Genomic DNA, 7788 nt, shown 5'->3' with positions numbered 1-7788 from the left:
TCCATGCCCAGCCTGTGGGGTGCATTAGAGGTTGCTGTCCTGTCCCTGGCCTTCGGCAGCCTCCTGTGGCTGGGTGGGGCTCTGCTGGGTGGCCTCTGACCCTGCTTATGGCTAAGGAGCACCAGCACCTGGTGGTCCTGGAATTGTTCCCCTCAGAGGTGCCCTAGCAGTGGCTGTCACCCCTCCCACGACGGCTGGCTGTCCTGGCTGCAGGCTCAGTAGAGGGGGGCCTGCACCCCCACCCCCATACCTCTTTCTAGGCCAATGGGAAAGGGTATGACCAGTTTCTCTTACTAACGTGTTGCAATTTTCCTGGAAATCGAGAGATCTCAGCAGGGGCCTGAACCACTGGTCTCACTGCAAGCTGCACCATGGACTTCAGCTGGTGGGGCAGCAATTCCCAGGGTGGCCTTTTCAGGAAATGGTGGTCTGTGGCCAGACCAAGGCCCCCCAGTGGGCACAGCATGGAAGAGAACATCCAGGATTAGGGAACAGCTGGTGGGGCAGGGTACAGGGAAGAGCATCAGGGAAGTGACAGAGTTGGTTAAGACCCTCTGGCTTCCTGGTTGTTTCCAAACTAGCTGAGCCTTAAGGGTTATTCCTGGGGGCTCTCTGGCTCCTCTTCTTCTCCTTGGGGCTTTGTTCTCCAGGACTCTGGAGTAGTTTCATGGTGTGGGGATTAGGTCCTTTGATGACTGTGGGTGGCCTGAGGTTAGTAATCTTAGTACTGTTCCAGATCAACCCTGCTGTGTGACCCAGAGGAAGGCTATACCGGTGAGCTCCCCCCAAACCCCTCCGGAGAGAGAAAGAGAGAGAGAGAGAGAGAGAGAGAGAGAGAGAGAGAGAGAGAGAGAGAGAGAGACCAGAGAGAATATGCTTGGGCTCCACTGATTCAGCTGGGCTGCCTGGCCAGTAAGCCCAGTTATCTGCCTGCCTGTTCTTCCCCAGGACTGGGATTTCAGGTGTGTGTTGCACTTTTACAAGGATCCTGAGTATCCAAACCCAGGTCCTCCTGCTTGCATGGCCAGTGCCTCACCAACCAGGCCACCCCCTTAGCCTCTGTCTCCTTGCTTTTACAAGTTTCTCAGGAACCTCTGAACTGATCTGCTGTTCAGGAAGACCATAGATCAGTCCTTGGGCTGTGGTCCGCACACTTCTAGGGACAGGCCTCATGTGAGTAGCTAGGGAACAAAGAAAACACAAGCAGACACACAGGAAGGCTGGGCTCTGATGGGGAAGCCGAGGCACCGGGTAGCTTTGTGTGCATTTGCACAGTTGGACAGGGAGGAGGGGTAGCTGCACACAAGAAGGAAGGTTTAGGAGAAAGCTATGGTGCACATTTCCTGAACATGATATTAACATTTGCATTCTGACCAAAGGACGGCTTTGCCATTCCTCTGTGTCTTGCCTTGGGAGGCTTTGCCACTCCTACAGGGCTGGGGCATTCTGTTTCCTGACATGGCTTTGCTCAGGATCACCTCCTCCCTACACCCTTGGGCTGGTCTCCTCTTCTGCTCACCCAGAAGAGGATGCCTGGTGGCCTAACAGGACTCCTGCATGCCTCTTTTGATTTCTGTGCCTGTTTCTTCTTCCACAGGACTTTTAGGGTCAAGTAAGAGTCCAGCATATAGTCTGATGTGTGGGATGTCACTGAGAGCCAGCACCAGCCTGCACACTGCCCGAAATCCACACACATGTCAGTAAAAGGTAGACTTTACCTCTGCCCCATCCCCTCAAGGTGCTGTCTTATTGCTGGGTTCAACTTCCTCTGGGCCTTGTTAGGGTCTCTTCCTCTGCCTTTCCAGAAGTTCATCAGGCAAGCTTTAAGAAGGTGACCCCAAGGGGAAGGTGCCATTTTCCCACCAGGCCCTGTCATCCCTACAATATGGCTCCTGCACCTTCCCCGCACCTTGGAAACTGGAGATAGTTTCTGTTATCGACACATTAACCAGGACTCCAAAGTGGCCTCCCAGTATAACTCCCTTGCTCTGGGCTGTGGGATGCTATCCTAAGCGTGTAGTTTCCTATCTCTGAGTCCACAAAAGCCTGCCCTGCCTCCTCCACCCCATTTTCTGCTTGCCTCCTGGTCATCACCAAACACTGCCTCTGTGGTGTACCACAGGGTAGGTCAAGAGCTCAGTCACTCTTTCTGGGTCCACATCAGCATGCCTTCCTCTGGTGCCCACCTCCACAGGAAGCAAGGATATTCTCCTTCTACCAATTGCTCAGGGACCCCCCCTACCTACTGCTACCTTGGCAGGCCTCGTACCTCCCCTTCAGAGGCAAGGGTCAAGCTGCCTGGCATCACTGTCGGTAACAGAGCTGGGAAGGCATACGCCAACTGCCACTTCCCCCACTTTTCTACAATCCGGAATTCTTTCTGCCCATCTCAGGGTTACCCCCAGGATTTGTGCTTTCCCAACCTCCCTTGAAGTCAGCAGACTCACCTGGGTCTAGTCCGGTCACTCCCCAGACTGGAAAGGGGCACACACCCTGGACTTGTTGGTTGAGCCTGAGTTCCTCCTTTAGCCTAAACTTCCAAGAGGCAGGCAGAGTGTGATTTGAGTAAGTGTTGTCACTCCGGGTCTGTGGAGCACATCTACACCCATTAAACACGAGGACAGTGGCTCTGTCTGTCCCCTTCCAGGCTGCAGTGGGTTAGTTCTTTGGCCACAGGACCACTCCAACCTTGATTCTTGGAGACACCAATCCAATGGCTCTTTAACTGGCCTCCCCATACCTCAATGGGGTCTCAGTTATGCTATGGAACTACCTGCATCTCCAGGGTGGGACTTGTCTTCCCCTAGGAGCTGAGAGCACTTGGTGCTTAGCCCAGGGTGTCATGTGTGCAGGGGCATCTCACAGCCTTACTCCTTTGCACATCTCTGGATCCCTGTGCAGCCACAACTACAGCACAGCTTCTTCCTCCTCCTCCTCTTCCTCCTCTTCCTCCTCTTCCTCCTCTTCCTCCTCCTCCTCCTCCTCTTCCTCCTCTTCCTCCTCTTCCCCCTCTTCCTCCTCTTCCTCCTCTTCCTCCTCTTCCTCTTCCTCCTCTTCCTCCTCCTCCTCCTCCTCCTCCTCCTCCTCCTCCTCCTCCTCCTCCTCTTCTTCTTCTTCTTCTTCTTCTTCTTCTTCTCCCTCCTCCTCCTCCTCCTCCACTTATTCTTATTCTTCCTATTCTTCCTCCTCCTCCTCCTCATCATCCTCATCCTCATCATCATCACCATCATCATCATTTAGCTCTGTGACCCTCTCCCTGTAACAGGTATTTAGCAGGACACTATTTTTTTTTTAAACCAGTTCTTGCTATGATAAAATACCCTGACAAAAACAACTTAGGGAATCACAGATTTATTTTACGTACAGTTCCAAGTTCTGCTCCATCACAGTGGGGAGTCACGGCAGCAGGTGCTTGAAGCAGCTGCTCACACCTGGAGTCAAGATCAGAGAAACCAATGGATGCGTACCTGCTCTGCATTCAGCTTGACGTCTCTGCTACACAGCCCAGAATCCAAGCCTAGGGGATGGTGCCTCCCACTTCCACACTGGGTCTTCCCATATCTGTTAATGTACGCAAGTCTTCAGGCTAACAAGGTCTAGATAATCCTTGTTGAGATTTCTCTTCTTGGATGATTCTGGGTTTGTGTCAAGTTGACAAAGCCATCACAGTGCCATCCTTTGCCAACTTGACGGGTAAGCACACTGCTTTACACCATAAACGTTCAGCTTCTATTCCCAAAGCCTCGTGTTTATCTCATAATGTAAAACAGAGTCCAGTCTTCAAAGTTCCCGTGGTCTTTAAAAGTCTGACTCATCAGTGAAGAGCAATTGCTGCTCCTTTGGAGGACCTGAGTCCATCAGAGCTCACAGTTGACTGCAACTCTACCTCCAAGGGATGTGAAACCTTCTTTTGGCCTCCATGGGCAACACACACACACACACACACACACACACAATGCACATGTGCACACACACCACAAACAGAATCTTTAGAAAAGTTCTAATAATTTAAAAGTTCAAGGTCTGTTAACTATGTCTATAAAATAAAAAACTGCATGCTCTCAACGTACAACCGCACAGAGTATGCGTTCCTATTCCAAAGTGGAAGAATCGGGGCACGACAGAGAGCCACCACACCAAACCAAACCCAAATCCAGCAGGGAATGACATCCAATTCTGAGCTCCATGTCCAGCATCAAGGGCTTGGAACGTAATCATCTGGGTTCCAAAGAGCTTGAGTACCTCCCCCGCTTAAGGTCTGCCACTTCAGCACATACAGATTTTCCGCTAGGCTGGCTCTGCTCCATACCTGTGTCTCTCTTGGGCAAATGTCCCAAGTTCTGGGCATCTCCAATATTCTGGTGTCTCATTGAAATTGAGGCTTTACTTTTCACAGATTCATGACTCTCAGGGCCTCCCCACAGGGACTGTGGACCTGCTACATGGTGCCTGGCTGCTCCCCATGAGCCTCTCAGTCTTGCCTGTTTGCTTTTAAAACCAGTACCAGGTAGACATTTAGAATATTGCCAGGTTCCGTTGCTGCCCAGTTAGAGATTAGCTGTGTGCTGATCACCTAATTGTCCTAATGCTCAGAGGAGGTTATAGTGGTGCTAATCTCCACTACACCTACTCTTTCAACACCTCGACCCCAACCCTGCAAAACAAATGAGTCCGTCATCTTTAAATTCAACTTCACTAAGCTCTTCGGAAATGGACAGAAGGAAGGTAGATTCCTGGCCAGACTCGCACACAGGTGGCCCCTAGTCTAGTTCCTTTCAGAGTTCTTGTCCCCTCTGAAGCTTTACAAGCGGCCTGCTTCTGTCAGCAGTACTGTCTTCCAGTCTCCCATTACGACAGCCCACTAGTATTTGCTTACAGCATTCAATGACTCTTCTATCTCGATGTGTGACAAACGCTTCTGCATTCCTCTTGCTAAATAGTTCAAAGGTGTAAAGGCCACAGGGTCAGGTTTATCACGGGAGTAGCTGCCTTTCTTGGTACCAATTTCTGTGTTAGTTTCATTTCTTGATGCAACGGTAAAATGCCCCAATAAAAGAATCTTCAGCCCACGTTTTCAGGTCATAGTCCATCACAGCAGGAAAGTCAAGGCGGCAGGAACTTGAAGTAGGCAGAAAATGGGTGGATACTTGCTACTCTCATTTTGCATCCTCCACTCTCACCCAGTGCAGGATATAAGCCTAGGGAATGGTGCTGCCCTCTGAGTCTTTTTACATGAATTGACACAATCAAGACAGTTCCCACAGATGTGACTGAAAGCTAATCAGATCTAAACAATCCCTCTCTGAAACACTTTTCCTAAGTGAGTCTAGATCTCAAGTTGACAATTCAGACTAACCACGGCAGAACCTATTCTTAGTTTGGTGGCTTGACCCAGGGGCTAAGAGCCCCCTGGGGGCAACACATCCCCACCCAATCCCATGCATCCACTATTTCCTGTGCAGGCTAAGCACCAGGGTGCAGCATTATCAGCAGCACAGTTGTCAGGGTCCAGGGGGTTGGAAAGAAGTTGACAGGGGCTCAGATCCAGCTCCTTACTGGTTTGTGTGCCCACCAAGTTCCTGATGAGGGAGAGGCATTTGCATAGTTCCAGGGGCAGAGACACCTTCTCTAGCCCAGCAGCAACCTCTGTCAGCTTCTGCTCTTCTCCTCGCTGCTCTGGTGGTCCTTGGACCCAGCTTGTATCAGGATACTGCATGGGGACAAAGACTATTCTTCCTGTTCTTCTAGGAGGCTTGCTGAATTCATTCTCTCTCTCTCTTTCCTGTGTGTGTGTGTGTTTGTGTGTCTGTCTGTCAGTGTCTGTGAGTCTTTGTGTGTGAGTCTCTGTGTGTGTGTTTCTGTGTTGGTGTATGTGTTATCTCTGTGTGTCTCTCTGAGTGTGTCTGTGTGTCTCTCTGAGTGTGTCTGTGTGTCTCTCTGTCTCTGTGTGTCTCTCTGTGTGTAATTTTGCATCTCTCTCTCTTTGTGTGTCTGTATATGTTATCTCTGTGTGGGTCTCTCTCTGTGTATGTCTATTCGTGTCTTTGTGTGCATGTCTGTATGTTTCTGTGTGTGTAATTGTATATGTCTGTGGGTCTCTCTCTCTGTGTATGTGTCTCTATATGTCTCTCTGTGTGTAACTGTGTGTGTGTCTCTCTCTGTGTGTAATTGTATGTGTCTGTATGTGTATCTGTGTGTGTGTGTGTGTTTGTGTGTGTGTGTGTGTGTGTGCTGCTGATGGGCTGGAGCCTGAATTCTCTAGACATAATTACTTCCTGCTAGTATTCCTAGACAGAGTCAACTGCCCCACCCCACAGCAAACTGGAGACAGGAGGTGCAGGTAAGCCCAGGGCAGGTAAGGCTAGGTTGGGAAGGCTGTCTCCCTTGAGAAGACCCAGGGCTGGAAGGGAAAGGGACCTATGGACCAGGAGCACCATTGTGGAGGAAGAGCTTTGAGGGATGATTAGGAACCTACATTGCAGCAAGGTTGAAAGAGGGGATTCTGGGGTACAGAGGCAACATGGAAGTGTAGACAGAAGACTGCAGAGTACAAGGGAACGAGGACCCCAGTCAGGGTTCCCTGCTCCTCAGATGACTCACAGTTTGGGCAGTACTGTAGGTGGGGACCGATGGCTGAGGAGAAAGGATGATCAGCACGGTGGGTGTGGCTTTGGGTAGAGGCTTGCTCCTTGGTGAGTGCCTGCCCAGGTGTCACTATGGCCTTATCTCAGAGGCTGAGGCTTTTCTCCAGACTTAGGTCTCTCTGGTACAGTAGCCCTGGCCATATGGGGTGGGCTCAGCAACCGCCGGGTGCCTGGGTCTCCTCCTTTGCCATGTTAACTTGGACCTTCTGGTGTTTATGGTCGGCACGCAGTGACTTCCTGTTTTTGAAGAGAAGAGGATTAGAAACACTTATTAAAACGCCTTTGAAAGGCATCAAAAGACTTCCTGAACGTCAAATAACTCTTACAAAAGAACCATTTAATGATTTAGAGGGTACAATGAGAAACACACCGCCAGCCCTCCCTTTGGGCTCTGGGGTCCTGCCCAGCCAAGGAAGGTGGTGGGCCATCTGTAGGAGAGCGGAGAGGTCCAGAAGGACTAAAAATAGCCCTCACTCTGACCCAGGTATTAAGGGGATGTTAGGGGACATAGCTCAGACTTGGTGAACAGACTCATTCTAACCGCTTGCTCTAATCTCTCTTGCCTCTGGCCTCTTGGACCTCCTCAGGCTACTTGGATCCTCCAAGTTTCCACCTAAAAATCTTCTGAGGCTTATTTCCATATGCCACCTGCATGTCTGACCTGTCCCCATCCTAGCCCGCCATGTCTTGCCTCTGCTTCTTCTGTCAGGATGCTTCTCAGTCCTTCAGATACAGCCCAGGACCTCTCACGGCTCCCCGAATCTGCACTGCCCATATCCGCTCATCTCCAGTCCTCTGCAGCTACCTCAGGGTTCCGTCCTGGGTGCAGAAGACAAAGGAGAGATGCTGACCATCCCTGGATCCAGCAAACACCCATAGGTGCTCAGCCGTCCACAGATAACGTGTGGTGACAGCCAAGTAGTTCCTTCCTGGGAGCTAGAACGACATGAATCTGAGTTGTACAGGATACAGTGGCAAACGCCAGCTCCCCTGCCCACCCTGGTTCCCTGGAGTTTTACCATCACAGCAGATGGGAGGCCCCAAGCCATGCCCTCTGGATTGTGGGTATTGCTGCTCTGTCTGAGTTTGACCCCACCCAGAGGCCCCACTGTCCAGACTCCCCAGAACTGTCACCCGTCCCCTC

The sequence above is a fragment of the Rattus norvegicus genome, chromosome 6, assembly GCF_036323735.1.
Source record: "Rattus norvegicus strain BN/NHsdMcwi chromosome 6, GRCr8, whole genome shotgun sequence".
Lineage (NCBI taxonomy): Eukaryota > Metazoa > Chordata > Mammalia > Rodentia > Muridae > Rattus > Rattus norvegicus.
Note: the sequence above shows the minus strand (reverse complement) of the source record.